The sequence below is a fragment of the Theropithecus gelada genome, chromosome 17 (genome assembly GCF_003255815.1).
Source record: "Theropithecus gelada isolate Dixy chromosome 17, Tgel_1.0, whole genome shotgun sequence".
NCBI classification, from domain to species: domain Eukaryota; kingdom Metazoa; phylum Chordata; class Mammalia; order Primates; family Cercopithecidae; genus Theropithecus; species Theropithecus gelada.
Genome location: NC_037685.1, coordinates 65,146,308 through 65,165,668, shown reverse-complemented (window position 1 = coordinate 65,165,668; position 19,361 = coordinate 65,146,308). Strand labels below are relative to the sequence as shown.

At 41.0% G+C, this 19,361-nt stretch overlaps 1 protein-coding gene across 1 annotated transcript in view; it reads left to right on the top strand.

The window, feature by feature from the left end:
* Positions 1 to 2,944: 2,944 nt before the first annotated feature.
* STARD13 (StAR related lipid transfer domain containing 13) overlaps positions 2,945 to 19,361 on the top strand; it is a 553,154-nt gene continuing 536,737 nt past the window's right edge. The window contains exons 1-3 of the mRNA XM_025364225.1: positions 2,945 to 3,102; positions 15,389 to 15,660; positions 18,168 to 18,234. The gene's annotated coding sequence lies outside the window, so the exon portion shown is untranslated. The remainder of the gene's footprint in view (positions 3,103 to 15,388; positions 15,661 to 18,167; positions 18,235 to 19,361) is intronic.

Below are 19,361 nucleotides of genomic sequence, written 5' to 3'. Positions count from 1 at the left end.
ATCAAAATGCAGTTGAAATATTATAGTAAGATAGAGCAAAATAAGAAATAAAGGGTACTCTGTGAGAAAGGTAGTGTGAGAGGCTAAGGGAAATTTCCTGCATGAAAGATTCAGATTGAAGCCACGTTGTGAGAGATCCGAGGCCAGGCCTACCATGCTCTGGGCTTCTGTGCACAGCTTCTGCTGGGTTCACCGGCCAGGGCAAATATTGATTGAGCATTGTTTGCAGGTCTCTGGCCTGGGTTCTCGGTGAGTCAGCACTCTGTTAACTCAGTAAGGGTGAATCCCCCACTCACAACATGGGATTTCCCGCCCAGCCGAAGCTCATGCAGTGGCTCAGGAAGAATTGCACTAGTCAGACTGTTCAAACCACAGTTTTTCTAATTTTAGTTTTGCATTTTGACGTAGAAGAGACTCATGTAGTTGCCTTGTTTTGCATAGATCTCCACCCCTGCTGGGACGTCTCTCCTGTATTGAGCAAGTCAATAAACCTTCCTTCCCCTCAGTTCCCGAATGCAGCTCCTTATCATAGCCCTGTTGTACCTTCTGCTCTTACTTTCGATGGTTGTCTTGAGATAAGGTAGCAGCACTGGAGTAGTTTTCCTATGACTGAAACAGTATTTCCTTTTCTCCCCAGTGGGCCTTTCTCATGCCTTTTTTTCATTTATCATATTTTAGAATGTTAATGATGCCATGGGTTTCATACCATCCCTTCCACATGAGGTCATCAGTCATAAGGTCATCACCATGAAGAAGAGAAACGAGGGTCCTCAATTTCACTACAAAAGTATTGGGTACAGCTTCTTCATGAAGTCCTACCTTGGCCTCTTAGCATCGCAAAAGACAGTTTCTTTTTTTGAGAGTCTTGCTCTGCCACCCCGGCTGGAGTGGAGTGGCACAATCTCAGCTCACTGGAACCTCTGCCTCCCCGGCTCAAGCGATTCTCATGCCTCAGTCTCCGAGTAGCTGGGATTACAGGTGCACACCATCACACCAGCTAATTTTTTAAAATTTTTAGTAGAGATGGGGGTTTCACCATGTTGGCCAGGCTGCTCTCAAACTCCTGACCTCAAGTGATCTGCCTGCCTCGACCTCCCAAAGTGCTGGGACTACAGGCTTGAGACCGTTTCTTTTAGAGACTAATCTCCTAGGATTATTTTCCACTAGGACGAAACTCAAAATAATATAGTCCAAAAGTCAAAAAATGATGGCCAGCAGGACAAATTTGATGGGCAGATAGATTTCATTTGGCATTCACAATGTTTTCAAATATTTTGAGTGAGTTACCCACGTATAAAATCTAGGAGATTTCACATAAAAATCTGAAATTCTAGCTTCTAAAACAACAGAGGATGGGACATAATGCAACCCCCATTCCAACTGCAAATCTGCCATCACAGAGTGACAGCCATGCTCGGACACGCGAGCATATGGTCTCCATCTCCCCTTAGCACCCACCCAGCGAACTGCACTCTGCACTCCGAGCCCTTGTAGGTAATCAATTTGCCATCCCTAAATTAGTTCAATTCCCTCACTCGACAGAAAAAACAACTGAGACCCAGGGCTGGGCGTGGTGCCTCACGCCTATAATCCTAGCACTTTGGGAGGTCAAGGAGGGTGGATTGCCTGAGCTCAGGAGTTCAAGACCAGCATGGGCAACACGGTGAAACCCCATCTTGCCTGAGCTCAGGAGTTCAAGACCAGCATGGGCAACACGGTGAAACCCCATCTCTACTTAAAACACAAAAAATTAGCCGGGCATGGTGGCCTCCGCCTGTAATCCCAGCTACTCGGGAGACCGAGGCAGGAGAATTGCTTGAACCCGGGAGGCAGAGGTTGCAGTGAGTCTTGATTGCGCCACTGCACTCCAGCCTGGGCAACAGAGTGAGACTCCATCTCAGAAAAAAAAAAAAAAAGGAAAGAAACTGACTGAGACCCAGAAATACACTAAGAGCTCCCTGGGCTGAGAGTTTATTACTTGTACAACCAAAACCGGATCTTGAACAAACACAGGTCTCTTTGCAGCACCTTTACTTCCAGGTGCTGTCTTCCTCTCTTCTTCACATCTGTGACTAACTGCTCACCATGGTGAACTGCTTCAGGCTCTCGTCCCGGCAAGGAGGGTAGAATGAACAGCATCAAGCTCTATGCAAACAGTAATCAGGACTTAAGTCTTAACGTTTTGCTCTTAAGAGGTTTAATGATTTTGACTTGGTTATATATTTTTTCCTACCCAATACCCCTTTTCTGTGTCACATTGTAATCGGTGGGTAAACACACAGGTGACAAAGCAACAGGCAGATGTTTCCCTGGTCATTTATGTCTGTGTCCGTAGGAAGGTGTGGACTTCCTCCTCACAATGACTTTGAGTTACCTCGATAGTAACTGGAAATACCACTCGAAATGTTATGTCAAAATCACAGATTGATTTTATAAGATAGATGCAGTAGATTTTCATTTCACCCTTGGTCCTGGTGGAGCATGGTTACCAAACATTATTTTACATTGTACACTGATAATCATGAACTTCATTCCAATAAAACCTCCTGTCAGCTTAGGCACTTTTCTAGGTGATGAGATGAAGCTTTATGAATTATTTCTTCTCACTAGCCTGAAACAGTAGTAGAATTCCAAAAGATAGCCTTCCCTCTTATCTCAATATGTTGGTGGGCTGTTCATAATCTTACTCGTACCTCAGGAAGCTAATTAACGGAAAAAAATTGTCTCTTTTATTTTTAATTAATAAGAGGCACATCTCAGCAAAAGCGTGAAAACTTTCAACTGGCTTGGACATTTTATAATCTTTTTCTTCCCCTAAGAGGTGCCCAGGACCTCACAATGAGGTGCATTGTGAGCCTCATGCCAAGGTTAATTTGGCACCTCTGTCGCAGAGAGCATGTGCAGACTCTGACAGGCTTTCAGGGAAGCCACTTCCCCCATGTGCTCTGCTGGTTTCCTCATTGGTGTTCGGGAAGAGGAGGCTGGGCTCCTCCCGGGGAGTGGGGTGCTATGACAGATGAGACTTTCATGCAAGAAAATAAATCCTGCACATTTGATGTACTGCTTTAAACTTAAAGACCTCTTTGGATCCGAAACTGTAAGGTAAGGAGTGCTCAGCCACAATTCTTGAACTTTGAAACTGTGAGTGTAATTTGAGGTCGCTCCTTAAACCTCTTTGTTGTTTAATATGAAACTGTAGCATGCTGCCTAACCTCCTGCCTTTAGGAATAACAGCTCACTGTCAAACGTGCACGCACAGCTCTGACTTAAAAGGAAAAAACTCACCACTGTTTAAAAATAAAAAGTCTTCCATAAGGAAACAGTCATATAGATATGTTGTACTTTTACACATGTGTGGAAGTGTCCAGAATAGACTGGGGTTTCTCTCTGCTCTCTGTAAATCAGTATGCTTACAAATGGGATCAAATCATCCTTGCCAGTTGAAAGTGGGTCTGGGTGCAGGTCCAATCCCATAGAGAGAAAACACCAGTGCAATTGTAACCAAATGTTAGTCCAGATCTGCAGGTCTTTATCCTGAATGTCGCTTGGTGCTTGCTTAGGCATGGGAGGGGATTAAACTCCGCTGCTGCAACTCTATTGGCACTGCTCTGTAAGATGTGAAAAATCTGTTGGGATCAGGTGTTAGTGTGTACAGGCCAGTTTCCTGTGATTGTGGCAAATTAAATTGGAAAGCTGAAAGTAATTATAGTACAGACTAGGAGCCAGGGATTTATCAGACATAAAAGGAGGTAGAACAAGTTCAACAATATAGAAGGCAATTATTTGTCTAATGTTGTTAACAAAATCCAGTCTTCCAGTAGAAATGTACAGGACCTTCTAATGTTTTTGTTCAAGTTTGATCGGCCTCCAAAGGTGGAATACTCAATGCTTTTAGCTAGCTCATTGACCTGTTTCTAAGAGGGCATCACTGTATAATATTTCTCTCTCACTGGGGAAAATAAGATGTAGAATCTTCTTTCTGTGCCCTAGAGAACTTAAAAGAGAAGATGTAGATGATAATCAAACTGCATCTATTTTCTTAAATCTTTGCCCACACGTTCCTACTCTCCTCCTTTGCTTTTATCAGATATACAGGGACTAAGTTAATTGTTACTTCCCCTGAGATCTCCAAACCCTTACTGTACCCTTTTCACAGAGAGCACCAATCTGCATCCATACTTCCCTCCATGAAAAGCAAATCGTATTCTTGCCCCATATCCTTTCTCATCCTTGATAGGGGCTTATACTTCCATGTAAGTCCCCAGGGCATATTCCCATGACACAGGCTCCCTCCTACCCACATACTGAGGTGAACCCCAAAGGACATCCTACCTAAAATCTGAGGGTGCAGCAGTAGTGCAGTCCTGGCCTGAAAATTCTCTCCTCCAGACATTTTCCTTTCCAGAACTAAGTGGCCTCACCTGACTTTAGGTATTCTCATGGCTTTACGCTTTGAACCACATGACTGATTAGCTGCGCACAGATTAGGGTAGGTACTCATTCACTGTAAGGATTAGAATGTTGAAGCTACCTTTGTCCTGGAAGGAAGAAAATTTCCCCAACGGGAATGCCATAAGCACTGTTCCAGGGTCTCTGGAACTGAGAGTGGCTCTCTTGAGGATTTTTCTCTTTCTCCTGTCACTCTGTTTCTTGCTAATCTTGGCACACATTTTAAAAACGGCTCTAGCCAAAAGGTGAAGGTTCCTAAGGAAGGGAAGCTAGCGCTGTTTACTTCATGCAGCCAGGACACCCAGGATGTAGGCGTGAGGTATAGCAGTGGGCTTGGATTAGCATTCCAGTGTGCCATCGCCTTACTGAAAGAGTTCTTTTTAACTTGACAACATTTCTGCACATCTGCAATCCAAAATACAATGTATGTGAGGATAAATACTTGGGCAATGTGTTAGTTTCATTAACCAGACATGACATCAGAGCCATTCTCAGCAATTTCTTTTCTTGTTTTAATAAAATGAAAAGGAATAATAGGGGGGAAACTAAAATATGTTACTTGTGTCAATGTAGAAAAAAATTGCCAGACAAAAATTTCAAGATTTCTCTGTTTCTTTTACTAAAGGTGACACTTCCTTCATTGAAAGATTCACTCAGGTTCTGGTGGTTTTCATCTTTGACAGTCTGGGGCCTTTCCCTCATGGCTGCACTCAGACCCTGATTTCTTAGCAGAGGAATGCTTTGGGGACAGTCCCCAAAAGGTAGACAAAGGCTCTGGAATTATAAACTCGAGGAATAAGATTACTCCTCTTCATTGGTCTTACTGCTATTCCTATTCATTGGTCTATGCTAAGAGTTATTCCTATTCATTGGTCTATGCTAAGAACCAAATCCTGATGAAACCACACCATTACAGAGCTCACATTTAAAGAATATGTCATTTGTCTGTAGAGCTAATAGTTTCCTTTGTTTTTATTAGTTTTACTTTTCACTTTTTATTGAATGAATGAAAGGCTGGCTGAAGAAATAGCTGAAATTAACTATTATGATTTCATGTCCCATTTGAAGAATATTTCATTGTAGAAATTTTCACTAAGACTGGGTGGGAATGCAACTCTACATGAACAAACACGAAGAGATGAAATTAGACCATTTTATTTTAAACAAACCCTAAGACAGTGAGGTAAAAGAGTAATTCTGGTCTGGCACAGTGGCTCACACCTGTAATCCTAGCACTCTGGGAAGCCGACGTGGGCAAATCACCTGAGGTCAGGAGTTTGAGACCAGCCTGATCAACATGGTGAAACCCTATCTCTACTAAAAACAAAAAATTTAGCTGGGCATGGTGGTGCATGCCTGTAATTCCAGCTACTCGGGAGGCTGAGGCAGGAGAACTGCTTGAACCCGGGAGGTGGAGGTTGCCGTGAGCTGAGATGGCACCACTGCACTCCAGCCTGGGAGACAGAGCAAGACTCTGTCTCAGAAAAAAAAAAAAAAGAGTAAAGGAGTTAATAATTCTGGGCCTGACTCAGTGGCTCATGCTTGTAATTCCAGGACTTTGGGAGGCCGAGGCAGGCAGGTCATGAGGTCAGGAGATGGAGACCATCCTGGCTAATGTGGCGAAACCCCGACTCTACTAAAAATACAAAAGTTAGCTGGGCGTAGTGGTGCGTCCCTGTAGTCCCAGCTACTTGGGAGGCTGAGGCAGGAGAATCTCTTGAACCAGGGAGGTGGAGGTTGCAGTGAGCTGAGATTGCACCACTGCACTCCAGCCTGGTGACAGAGTGAGACTCTGTCTCAAAGAAAAAAAAAAAAGAGAGATAGTTAAAAATTCTGACTTCATTCATCTATAGACAAGACAAAAACTAATGTATATATTCTGTCTTATCTAATGTGGTATACTAGGCAAAATCATGTAAAGTGTTAACTTATTGCCTATACGCCTGGCGTCAACACTTAGAGGACTCACAAAGAATTTATTGGCAATTTCTAGGAGCTTTTTGCAACTCTTAGGCACCTGCCTCTCAGATGGTCACAAATGTAGGTCATAAGCACAGCCAAGCAGTACTCATAGCCGTGGAATCACATTGATTTTTAAATAATAGTAAAATGGGTCAAAGGGAAATAACATTGGGAAATCTCTAAGGATGGAGTAAGAAAATAAGAACATAAGAATATTAAACACATGTAATATTCTTGAATTGATTCTGTAGAAATGCCAGAGGATGGAGAAGTCAAGCCATTTCCTTGAGAATCAATCAGCACGAAACACTTGGAATAAAATGCATGGATAGCGTCCTAGCTTCATGTGTCAGCACTTAGTTCAAGTAGGAGGCTGTCCCCCACTGGGGTCTTTGAATTGCTCTAAGAGGAACTTATGCATACGCTTAAATTGTCTTAAATTGGCAATATTCTAAAATAGATTATTAGAGGAATGGCTTGTGAGACATCCAAAAGAGATGCTAATGGATCCTAGAATTCAGAACAGATTCACTAAAAAGGAAATAATCCATATAGTCATATTGTTTTGTTCTTATGTTACTAACCTGTAGATGGATAGCCTGTTATTTAGTCAAAATTAATTTCATCAAAGCAAATTGGTCAATGTGATAAATTGGTTGCAAATAATTATTTCCCATCATTATATATTCAAGTATGGGTGATCAAACATGGGACAGCTTTATAACACTGTAAGTATCTTTAAATGTTGTTTCATAGTTTTCAGAACCTTTATTTTTGTCATTATGTGTAATGAATTCATCTTCACGTAATTACTTTGTATTGGGAAAAGTCTGAACAACTAAGGAATTGCTTAGAGGATAAGTTAAGGTTTTTAAAATTTTATTTGGTTATTTATTTTATTTATTTTAAGTTCTGGGATACATGTGCAGAATGTGCAGGTTTTTCACATAGGTATACATGTGCCATGGCGGTTTGCTGCACCTATCAACCCATTATCTAGGTTTTAAGCCCCACATGCATTAGGTATTTCTCCTCATGCTATGCCTCCCCTTGCCCCCACCCCATGACAGGCCACAATGTGTGATGTTCCCTTCCCTGTGTCCATGTGTTCTCATTGTTCAACTCCCACTTATGAGTGAGAACATGTGGTGTTTGGTTTTCTGTTCCTGTGTTAGTTTGCTGAGAATGTTGGTTTCTAGCTGTATGCATGTCCCTGTAAAGGACATGAACTCGTTCTTTTTTATGGCTGCATAGTATTTCATGGTATATGTGCCACATTTTCTTTATCCAGTCTTATCATTGACGGGCATTTGGGTTGGTTCCAAGTCTTTGCTATTGTGAACAGTGCTGCAATAAACATACGTGTGCATGTGTCTTTATGGTAGAATGATTTATAATCCTTTGGGTATATACCCAGTAATGGGATTGCCAGGCCAAATGGCATTTCTAGTTCTAGATCCTTGAGGAATTGCCACACTGTCTTCCACAGTGCTTGAACTAATTTATACTCCCACCAACAGTGTAAAAGGGACAACTAAGGATTTAATAATAGGAGCAAATTATTTGAAATTGATAGGATGGTTGAACAACAAACTATGATTGTGACACGTACTATTTTAGGCTTTTAATTCATTTATTAAATTTAATTGTATTTATTTATTTAGAGACAGGGTCTTGCTCTGTTTCCCAGGCTGAAGAGCAGTGGCCCAGTCATAGCCCACTGTAACCTGAAATTCCTAGACTCAAGTGATCCTCTTGCCTCAGCCTCCAAAGTAGCTGGGAATAAAAGTATCCACCACCATGCCCAGCTAATTTTTGTATTTTTTGTAGACAGGCGGTCATGCTATGTTGCCCAGGCTGGTCTTGAACTCCTGACCTCAACTGTTCCTCCTGCCTCAGCCTCTCAGTGCTGGGATTACAGGTGTGACCACGACCATCCTATTTTAGGAATTTAAAATAACATATGTATTTTACTGGAAAATAATGAATGCAAACCAGAAAACCAATGTTAAACATAATCCTATTCAAGAGGGGCTAGCCAATAACTACACATTAGTGCATGGTAGGCTTCCATATGCTTTCCCTATGACTACATATTGTCTTTTAACTACCATATGGTAATTGGAAACTGTCATAATTTTAGAGCAATCCATCAACTGTTGGACATTTGCATTCTTTTAATGAATTGCTGAACAGTTAGATTGTTTCAGTTATTCTACATTATAAGCAATGCCTAACAGGAATAATCAGCTAGAAAATAATTAGAAATTAAAAAATCAAACTATTGAGGAAAAGCAATATATGCATAAAAATATATAAGGTGCAAAATGGGTGGCAACTCAGAGCAATTTTGAAAAAATACCTATCAGCATTATTCCATTTTAACTAGACCGTTGTTTTGAAAAAAATATCTTTTTAACCAAATTGCTTTTTGTCAGATTGCTTTTAGGCAAATTGAATTTGGACAAATTAATGGGAACAATAGTTCAAGGAAATGCAACAGACAAATACACTTGAACTTCAGTGTGGCATTTTTGTAAATCCTTCATGGTATCATGGGAGACAAGATGAAGAAATATGGGCCTAGCTAATGCAATTAGGCAGATTAATAATTGGCTGAATGAACATACGTAGAGGGTGCTTATAAGCAACTCGGGTGAGGGGATGTCTGGTGACTTATTAAAAACGTTGTTCTTGGTCCTGTCCTGATAAGCATTTCTATCAGTGTCTTGGATAAATGCATGTTTAGTAAGTTTCTAAATGTAAAGCCAAAAGGAAGAATGCACTTATGTGATGACAGCATCAGAACAAAAACAGATCTTAACAGGTTGGAATAATGAGCTCAAGCTACCTAGACCTAAGTAACAGTGACAAACATAAGATTATTTATTTTGGATCATAATCATAAGTGCACACTCACTGGAAGAACTTGTACTTGTGAAATAAGACTTTAGGATTTTAGTTGATAGTAAATTCCATATGTTATAGACAAAAAAATGCAATGTGATCTTTGTTGACATTCTCCAATTATGTTTGTTCAATGAGTTATTAATCTGCCTAGTTGCATTAGTTCAGCCCATATTCTTAATCTCATCTGCAATGATACCATGAAGGATTTACAAAATGCCCCACTGAAGTTCAATGTGATCTTTAGTGACATTATTAGAAACACAGAGGAGGAATATAAGATACTTGGCATACTACATGCCAAGCCCTGTGCAAACCATAGCCTGTATCATAGTCCCATCCCCATGTGGCTTTCCTTGCTTTTGAATACATATGTAATCCTTGAGCTACCCTCAGGATCCTGCAGCCCAAATGATCAGCCAATCCAGATGGTGATTCTAAACACTCCCCACTCCAAAAGTTCTGTTTATTTAAATGTTACTCAGACATTTGTGGGTAAATATGGAGAAGGTGGTAGTAGTTGGCCTGCCAGGGCAGGAACAATCTTCAAATCTGCACAAGTATTAAGAATAATGATTAGATTTTGTAATGAAGTATGTTTGGACGGATAGGGCTCTCGAGAGACATACAAGAATATAAGAAGAAGAACATCGTCTTCTTATCATAGCAGTTAGTGAGCATGGGTAAGATTCCAGATGGAGGGGAGCAAGCGGTGGAAGTCCAGAAAGACCACTGGCATTCCAGGAGATGGTGTGCTACACACCAATGAACCCAGGCACGAGAGGCTGCAGAAAGCATGAGCATACTCAGATAAGGTTTAAAGACTCAGGAGGGAATGAAAATCAGAGGAGTTGCCTCTTCTGTCTGTCCTGGACAGGACTACATTTATCTGCTTAGTAGAGGTTTCTGCATTCCCTTTTTATTTGTTTCTATGAGGGTAATTTCCTGTGTCTGTGTTCCTTTACACCCATCTGCTCCCACTGATTATAGGCTGAAGGCTGAGTCTTTAGTCCTATTCTGCAAGCCATTCTCAGCAGGATGTGATTTCCATTGCTCGTATCCTGGTGCAACAGAAAATAAGGCAATACATGGCTGTGACTTAGAGCACAAGTTTAGATTGTGATCCGGGACCTGACACTTGCCAGTTTTGGGAAATGCATTTAACTTTTCTCTCTCTGTTTCCGCACGGGTAAAAATAGAGGTAATAATAGTATCACCTCTCAGGGTTGTTAAGACAATTAAGTAAAACAATATGTGGTAAACTACTTAGCACAGCAGCTCAACAATTCAATGCAAATTTTAATTGCTATTGTTGCTGTTTTTAGTTGGCCTCTATGCCAGCTTTCTTCACTCCCTGAAGCCAAGCAAACACCAATATAAAGTAGCACATGATCTTCAGGGCTAGATGCAATTATGAGGACTAGCCAACCATCCCTGTAACAAAAGGTACGACCCAGTCAGCTTCAACACAATTAAGTGAAGGACTAGTGGTGAGTGTCATATTTCACTCGTCTCCTCACTCACGGTTCCAGGAAACACGTTCTCTTTAGTCTCCATCTGTAATCTACTACCTTGGGCATAGAGATTACCTCTTGGGCACATGGGAGCACAATCCTGTTCCTGTTCTGTCACTGCTACACAGACAGAAACTCTTCTTTTCTTGGAATTTTAAGTGAATACTATCATAAGCACCCATGTGCTTGCAATCCAGCTTGACCAATTGTCAACTCATAGCCACCCTCACCCATATTCTCCCACAATGTCCACCACTAGGTTGCTGGTGAAGTGAAACTAAGACATCATCATTTCATTTATATAAATATTCAAGTTTGTATGTCTAATAAAAGGCCCAGGTTTTAGCAGTTCAATTTTTCCTAGGCGTCCATTTTTAATAGATATTTGCCATTTTTTAATAGATATTTGAAACAATTAGGTACGTGCAAAGTGTTCCAGTTCAACAACTGATAAAAGAAAAACTTCAGCTGAATTAAATTTAGAAGAGTTTAATTGAGCAATGAATGATCCCCGAATTGGGGAGCCTCTTGAGCCAGAGTAGGCTCAGAGACTCCAGCGCAGCCATCTGGTGGAAGAAAATCTACGGACAGAAAAAGGAAAGTGATGTAAAGAAAATGGAAGTGAGGGACAGAAACAACCGGATTGTTTACAGCTCAGTGTCTGCCTTATTTGAACAGGGTTCAAACAGTTGGCTACATTTGATTGGCCAAAACTCAGTGACTGGCACAAGGCTATGGCCTGCGTCTGTTTATACCTTCACATGTTATGGATCATGATGTACAAAGGAACCTTTAGGCTGAACTTAAAATATGTAAGGAGGCAGCTTTAGGCTAACCCTCATTTAATATGACTCTTCAGCATCCATTAAAAGGGATGTTTTTGTAATAGACCACATGAAAAACACTGTTACCAATGAAGAATATTCAGGATCTTTTCACATTTTTACATCTCTGAAATTGGGATGCATTTTACAACTGATAGCAAGTGATAGTTTAATTGACAGTGTTACTTTTCTTTCTTAGTGATACATTATCTAATGGTGCATCTCACAGAGGATGGTGTCTTAGAAGTGAAGAGATGCAATGGTTGAGAAGATAAATGGACACATTCACACATGCACACAAATGTACCTAAAACTACTTGCTTAATTGCCTACATATGCATCTATATGAACTAGAAAATGAACGTAAATTTAAAGTAAAATGAGTACATGAGTTCTGAGAGAGCAAAGTAGATATTTTTGAACATTTTTCTGAAAAAAAAAAAACAGATAAAAACCATATAGGTATACTATTCCAACAAAGAGATAAAAACCACACAGGCATTCTATTCTCTTCCAACAGGTACAGCAACATCCCTACCATGGAGGGTAAAGCTTGAGATTCTCAAGATAATGCTGCTTGTCCCTCAATAACATTTCCATAGTCAAACTCTCCTATTCATATAATCGCTGTTGTCTGAACTTATCATCATATCTTTCAGAAGCTTCTTAAAAGGAGGTAACAGAAATGGCAAGAATGAGCAATGTGGTCAGACAGGAAAATACATGTGGTTAATACTACATTTTAAAAAGTGCTAAGTTATATATAAGGGAAACATCTATTCAGTCTACATGTTTGGTGAACATTCTTGGGTTATTTGTGGTTAATGGAAGTAAATTGTCTTCACAGCATTTGTCCCAGAGTTTGGGACCTAAACTTTATCCATCTATTCATCCATCCACTTTTTAAATATATGTGGTTAATAATACATTTTAGGCCGGGCGTGGTAGCTCATGCCTGTAATCCCAGCAGTTTGGGAGGCCGAGTCAGGTGGATCACATGAGGTGAGCGGTTTGAGACCAGCCTGGCCAACATGGTGAAACCCTGTCTCTACTAAAAATACAAAAAATTAGCCGGGTGTGGTGGTAGGTGCCTGTAATCCCAGCTACTTGGGAGGCTGAGGCAGTAGAATCACTTGAACCAGGGAGGCGGAGGTTGCAGTGAGCCGAGATCATGCCACTGCATCCCACAGCCTGAGTGACAGAGCGTGACTCTGTCTCCAAAAATAAATAAATAGGCTGGGTGCAGTGGCTCACGCCTGTAATCCCAGCACTTTCGGAGGCTGAGGTGGGCAGATCATGAGGTCAGGAGATCGAGACCATCCTGGCTAACACGGTGAAACCCCATCTCTACTAAAAATACAAAAAAAATTAGCCTGGTGTGGTGGCACTTGCCTGTAGTTCCACCTATTCCGGAGGCTGAGGCAGGAGAATGGCGTGAACCCGGGAGGCGGAGCTTGCAGCAAGCCGAGATCACGCCACTGCACTCCAGCCTGGGCAACAGAGCGAGACTCTGTCTCAAAAAAAAAAAAAAAAAAAAAAAAAAAAATTCATTTCTAGGCTATAAATGTAATTTTATATGATAAGTTCTAATCAATGTATTAGTAACATTAAAACAGCAATGCAAAATGAATTCAGAGAAATGTTGGCTATTTCTCCTGAGATCCATGGAGGTGATCTGGAAATTTTCCTCCATTTGTAGATTAGGAAGCATGTCACAGCATTCCCAGAGATTCTGTAAGAAGGCTGGGGTCAAAGGAACGTGTAGACCTTACCACATGGCCTAGTCTCATGTTAGCAGCAGCTTCTCTTTCTTTAGGGACAAGTCAGAGGTCATTTTGTGCCTTGGTTCATTCCAGGTCCCTGTGGTCAAGCATGGATTCTACTGACATGTGCAGCCCAAGAATTTACACTGAGCCCACTGAATGACATTGACTTAGGACCTTCCCCCTTGAGACTCTCATTAACCAAAAATTATGGCGCCGAGGAGACCCCGGGAGACAGTCAGAGCTTGGAGTCCATTTTATTTTTAGCTTAATGCTTCCCTCTCCTCTCATTTAAGATCAGCCTTTTCTGAATGGCTGCCTCTGAAAGCCAGAAAGCTTTCAGTTGATTAAACAGCATTAGTTCACCTCATTATTGGAAGAAAAATAGGAAAGTCAAAATAAAGATGCATGTTCTCCTATAAGAGAAGAAATTATCCTTGTTAGTAATTCCTCCATTGTCTGAAATAATCCCATTAGGCATTGTCTTTCCATCAAAACTAACCAGCACAAAGCAACAGGCAGGAGAAGGGAGCTTGTGAAAGAAAATATTGCTGTCATTTAGCTGCTCGTCAAAAGAGATAACTTACATGGTCTTACTTCTTAATTAAAGGTACAAGAGTAACCATTAATTCTTGACTATAACAAGATTAAATATTTCTGTATTGTTTTTTCTTATGTTCTGTCCTCATGCAGACAGCCTCCTGCTTGTCTTGCTGCATTTGGTCAAAAGCTTATTTGGGTTTTTTAAATTGTATGCTCCTTCAGAATATGAAAAATGCCACAGAGCCACTCCTTTGAAAATGTATTGTACAAATTGCATAAAACATCAAGGGATTCTCGTTTTCTCCAAGTTCAGTCACCACTCAACAAGGGAGCATTAGATAAAACATGATCAAGAAATTCCCTTAAATAAGAAGCAGGACTTTACCTTTAAGGAATCTGGATTCTGTTGTTGGATGCTTCCTTGATAGGCCCCTGACCCTGAAATGTTCTCCACAGTAACAGGGTCTCCACTTCCTGTGTCCCTCATTCGTTCTCATCATTGTGACGTTTGCAACACAGTTTACAAAACGTTTCTCACAGACGATCTTATTTTATCTTTTCCGTCAGGATGAGCAACGTAAGTAAAAGAGTCAATAGTTTTTGGCCAGGCGCGGTGGCTCACACCTGTAATCCCAGCACTTTGGGAGGCTGAGGCGGGCGGATCACGAAGTCAGGGGATCAAGACCATCCTGGCTAACACGGTGAAAGCCCGTCTCTACTAAAAATACAAAAAAATTAGCTGGACGTGGTGGCAGGCACCTGTAGTCCCAGCTACTCAGGAGGCTGAAGCAGGAGAATGGCGTGAACCCGGGAGGTGGAGGTTGCAGTGAGCCGAGATCGTGCCACTGCACTCCAGCCTGGGTAACAGAGCGAAACTCCATCTCAAAAAACAGATAGATAAATAAATAAATAAATAAAAGAGTCAATAGTTTTTTTTAAGTTTGGTAACTGAAGTTCAAAGCAGGCAACTGACTTGTGTGAATTTCAACAAGAACAAGAAATGAAGCCAAGAGTGAAATTGAAATCCGTGAGATTTCTTCAAGGTGAGAAAGAGCATTGCTAAATTTCATCACATGCAGCAAACTGTGAATGCGTTAAAAGGAGTTTTCACCAAGCCCAAAGACAACACAGTTCTGTCAGTTTTCACAGAGAAAAGCCTCAAGTGAAAAGTACTATTGATGCAGAACCCCTGCTGCCAATGTATTCTGTCAAGTTGTGACACCAGAAACTCAACAACAATTGTAAAAACAAAGTAAGTGCGTCTGCTACTAAATCCTTATTTGGTGTAGTGTTGTATGTGATAGTGGAGCAGAAAAAAGAAATGGAAAGAGTGAAAAGAGCCTCCCCGAGCAGGTTCGCTGGATGGAGTGGAAATGCGAGTTGAGAAATGAGTATCTCTTCAGCATTCCTACGTTTTCCCCCTCAGATCCTGAGTAGAAACTGGTGGTGGTTTCTTGGATCTAGGATTCTTGCATTCGTGGTTACTTGGATCTAGGAAAATTCTGTTTTATCTCTGATAGGACTAAGACAAAGCAGAAATGAATACCCTCCCGTTTGTACAACCCGGCTTGCCTTCCTTCCTCCCCGCAGAGGAAGCATTTGGACGCTTCCCTTCCCGTTGGAAGTTGCCAGCCTCTGAGGGCAGAACTGGTCATTACGGAAAGTGTCGGAGGAACGGTGCCACAGCTTCAGGTTCAGGCAAGTAAGACAGAAGCTGAACTCATTAAGAGGTGTTTGGAACCCGGAGTTTCTTGTTTTCCTGTTGGAGAAACTCCAAACTCTGAGAGTGTCCAAAGTCGATCTGAGAGCGCCTTTCTGACTTGCTCCCTCCTGCTCTGCTATCCACCTGACCACTCAGAGTCTATTTTTTTCTGTCACAGAACACTTGGGCAATGTAGAAAACAATAAAACACAAGTAAAATTCCCTTGTAGTCATATTCCCTTATTAGATGACCTCTGTTTGTATGTCTTTGTAATTCTTCTTCTACTATTTTAACATAATTGATCCCAAACGAAATATAATTTGCACTACTCCTTATTAGCTAAATATATGACAAAGGCATTTCCTCATATTTTAAAAATTCATCATAAACATTGTTTTTATTGGTTGCATACTATTACTATTTCAACTTTTTCATGTACAAAATGTAATAAACTATACCCTAGCAGCTAAACATTTCACTTTCTTGCAGAATTTTTATTTTTCAAAATGCTGATATTATTTTTTGTCCATAAAGTATCTTGGATCTTTTAAGGTATCTTTAAAATTTAAAATAGTTTTAAGATTTCTGTCATTGAAAGAATATGGTTGGCCAGGCACGGTGGCTCAAGCCTGTAATCCCAGCACTTTGGGAGGCCGAGGTAGGAGGATCACTTGAGCCCAGGAGGTTGAGGTTGCAGTGAGCCATATTCTCACCACTGCACACTACACTCCAGCCTGGTTGACAGAATGAGACCCTATCTCCCAAAAACAAGAGAAAGTAATACTGTTTGATACTAGAAAATTTTCTGGAAAGGCTGCATCAATTCAAACTACTGTTAGCAGTGAATGGGGATAAATACCTGACCTCACTCTCACCAACACTGAATTGTATATGTTCTCAAGACTTTACTAAGTTTATAGAGAAAACAGTGTCTCATTTTAACTTGCATTATTGTTTACCTGCATTATTGAAACCAAATTTTGGGGGGGAGAGGGTATTCATTAGCTTTTTATATTTCGTCCTTGGGAAAACTGTATGTCTCCTTACCTATTTGACCAATGGGGTTGTTACAGCTTTCAAATTAATGAGTGTCAGCTTTAAAAATTCTTTTTAACCTTGTGTGACCTTTTATCTCATGGCAAATAGAGAGGGGGTACAGAGCATGGTGTACTGCCTGCTCCCACAGATTTTTCTTTGTCGCCTGCAGTCTGATAAAGAGAGGGAGGTTTTCTTCCCATAGAACTAGACTGGCTTGTGACCATGGCATGAAAACGGCAGAACATGAAGTTAACGCGCAGGTGTTTGATTTGTGGAGAGTCACAGAGAAAATCAGACGTAACTTGCACCTTCACCAGGCACACACTTCACCTGGGCCTCCAACAAGGCTGTTTGGGCCTCCTTTCCGGTGGTCCTTCCATTACAGCATTTTCAAAACGAAGCAAATTTTTACTTCATTTTTATACAACCTGTAAATTGTCTGTATACAATCACATTAACAAAAGTGTAATGACTCTAAACTGATTGGGAAAGCCAAATAGATAGTTTGTGGTTGGGCAAGAAATAAAGAACTTTTTTTTTTTTTTTTTTTTGAGACGGAGTCTCGCTGTGTCCCCCAGGCTGGAGTGCAGTGGCATGATCTCAGCTCATTGCAAGTTCCGCCTTGCAGGTTCATGCCATTCTCCTGCCTCAGCCTCCTGAGTAGCTGGGACTACAGGCGCCTGCCACCATGCCCGGCTGATTTTTTGTATTTTTTAGTAGAGATGGGGTTTCACCGTGTTAGTCAGGATGGTCTTGATCTCCTGACCTCGTGATCTACCCACCTCAGCCTCCCAGAGTGCTGGGATTACAGGCATGAGCCACCGCACCCGGCTGAAATAAATTACTTTAATGATGACATATTTGTGAACCTATATGTATATTAGAATATAATCATAATTTTCTTTTTTGCCAGGAGATCATATTGGTGGTTCTTCCTCTCCTTCTCCCTTGCCCCTCCATACATAGATACACACAAATGTATACTACCCAGTTGATATGGTTTGGCTGCATCCCCACCCAAATCTCACCTTGAATTGTAACAATCCCCATGTGTCAAGGGCAGGACCAGGTGGAGGTAATTCGATCATGGAGGCGGTTTCTCCCATGCTGTTCTCTTGATAATCAGTGAGTTCTCACGAGATCTGATGGTTTTATAAGCGCGTGGCATTTCCCCAGCAGGCACTCATTCGCTCTCTTGCCACCCTGTGAAGAGGTGCCTTCCGCCATGATTGTAAGTTTCCTGAGGCCTGCCCAGCCCTGCAGAACTGTGAGTCAGTTAAATCTCTTTTCTTAATTACCCAGTTTTGGGCAGCTCTTTATAGCAGCGTGAGAACGGACTCATACTTGTAGAGTACCTACATGCACTACAGTTTTTAGGACTAACAAAATTGAGTATGTGTCAGATCTAGACTTGCTTTCTTACTTCCTCTTCTGTTGGCTGGTCTCACAAATCCTGCATTTCAGGTTAACCACCTGGGACGGTAAACTACTGATGCCTGCCTTTGCTTCCAAAGGAGAACCACAGTGAGAGGCAAATCCTCATTATCTCTTGTTCTGTATTCCTGACATTACAGTTTATCCTCCAGTTTAGGTCATTCCATATCACCAAGTTCAGCCCCTATCATAAGTGGCATTTGTTGATGACACTATGAGATCCTATTCTTTGAGTAACGTTCATGGAAGAAATCTAAGGAATAGTGTTGCCAGATACAATATAAGCCACCCAATTAAATGTGAATTTCCAGATAAATAACAAATAATATTTCAGTATAAGTATGCTCCAAATGTCACATGGAATCTATTTACAAAAAGTTATTTGTTGTTTATCTGAAATTTAACTTTATATGTATGTCCTATTATTTTTCTTTGCTATATTTGACAACCCTACCTAGAAAGTGAAGCCATTAGGAATCTAACAGCACAGGCCAGGCACAATGGTTCACACCTATAATCCCAGTACATTGGGAGGCCAAGGCAAGAGGATCACTTGAGGCTAGGAGTTCAAGACCAGCCTGTGCAAAATAGTGAGACTTTGTCTCTACAGAAAATAAAATAAAGAATGTAGCCAGACATGGTGGCTCTCACCTCTATTTCCAGCTACTCAGGAGACTGAGGTGGGAGGATGACTTGAGCCCAGGAGTTCAAGTCTGCAGTGAGCTATAATTGCACCACTTCACTCCAGCCTGGGCAACAGAGCAAGATCTTTTCTCTTGAAAAACAAACAAACAAACCACAGCACAAATCAAATAGTTACTTAGTGTCCTACCTCCCTGACAGTACAGAGAGAACCACTGCCAAATGTTACGATCAAAGGAAACAACTGTACTTCACCAATGGTCTACACCTGATCAGTACCAACAAGGGAAGGTCAAAAGCAAGTAAGTCAGAAAAAAACGTAAGATTTGGCAACTTTCCTACTGACATGGAATTATTGTAGTTAGAGAGGTTTTAACAATTGGAGAAATGTTAACATTTAGAGAAGTTTTAACTGATAGAAATATCTTTTTAAATAGTGAAAAACTATGAGAACTAGCACAGGTAACAGCACTATTTCAGAAAAACAATCTCACTTACTGTTATTGACATAACAAAACATGAATTCAGCTAAGAAAACCCGCACAAGTACAAATCAGTAAAAATAAAAACCATGGTTCTGCT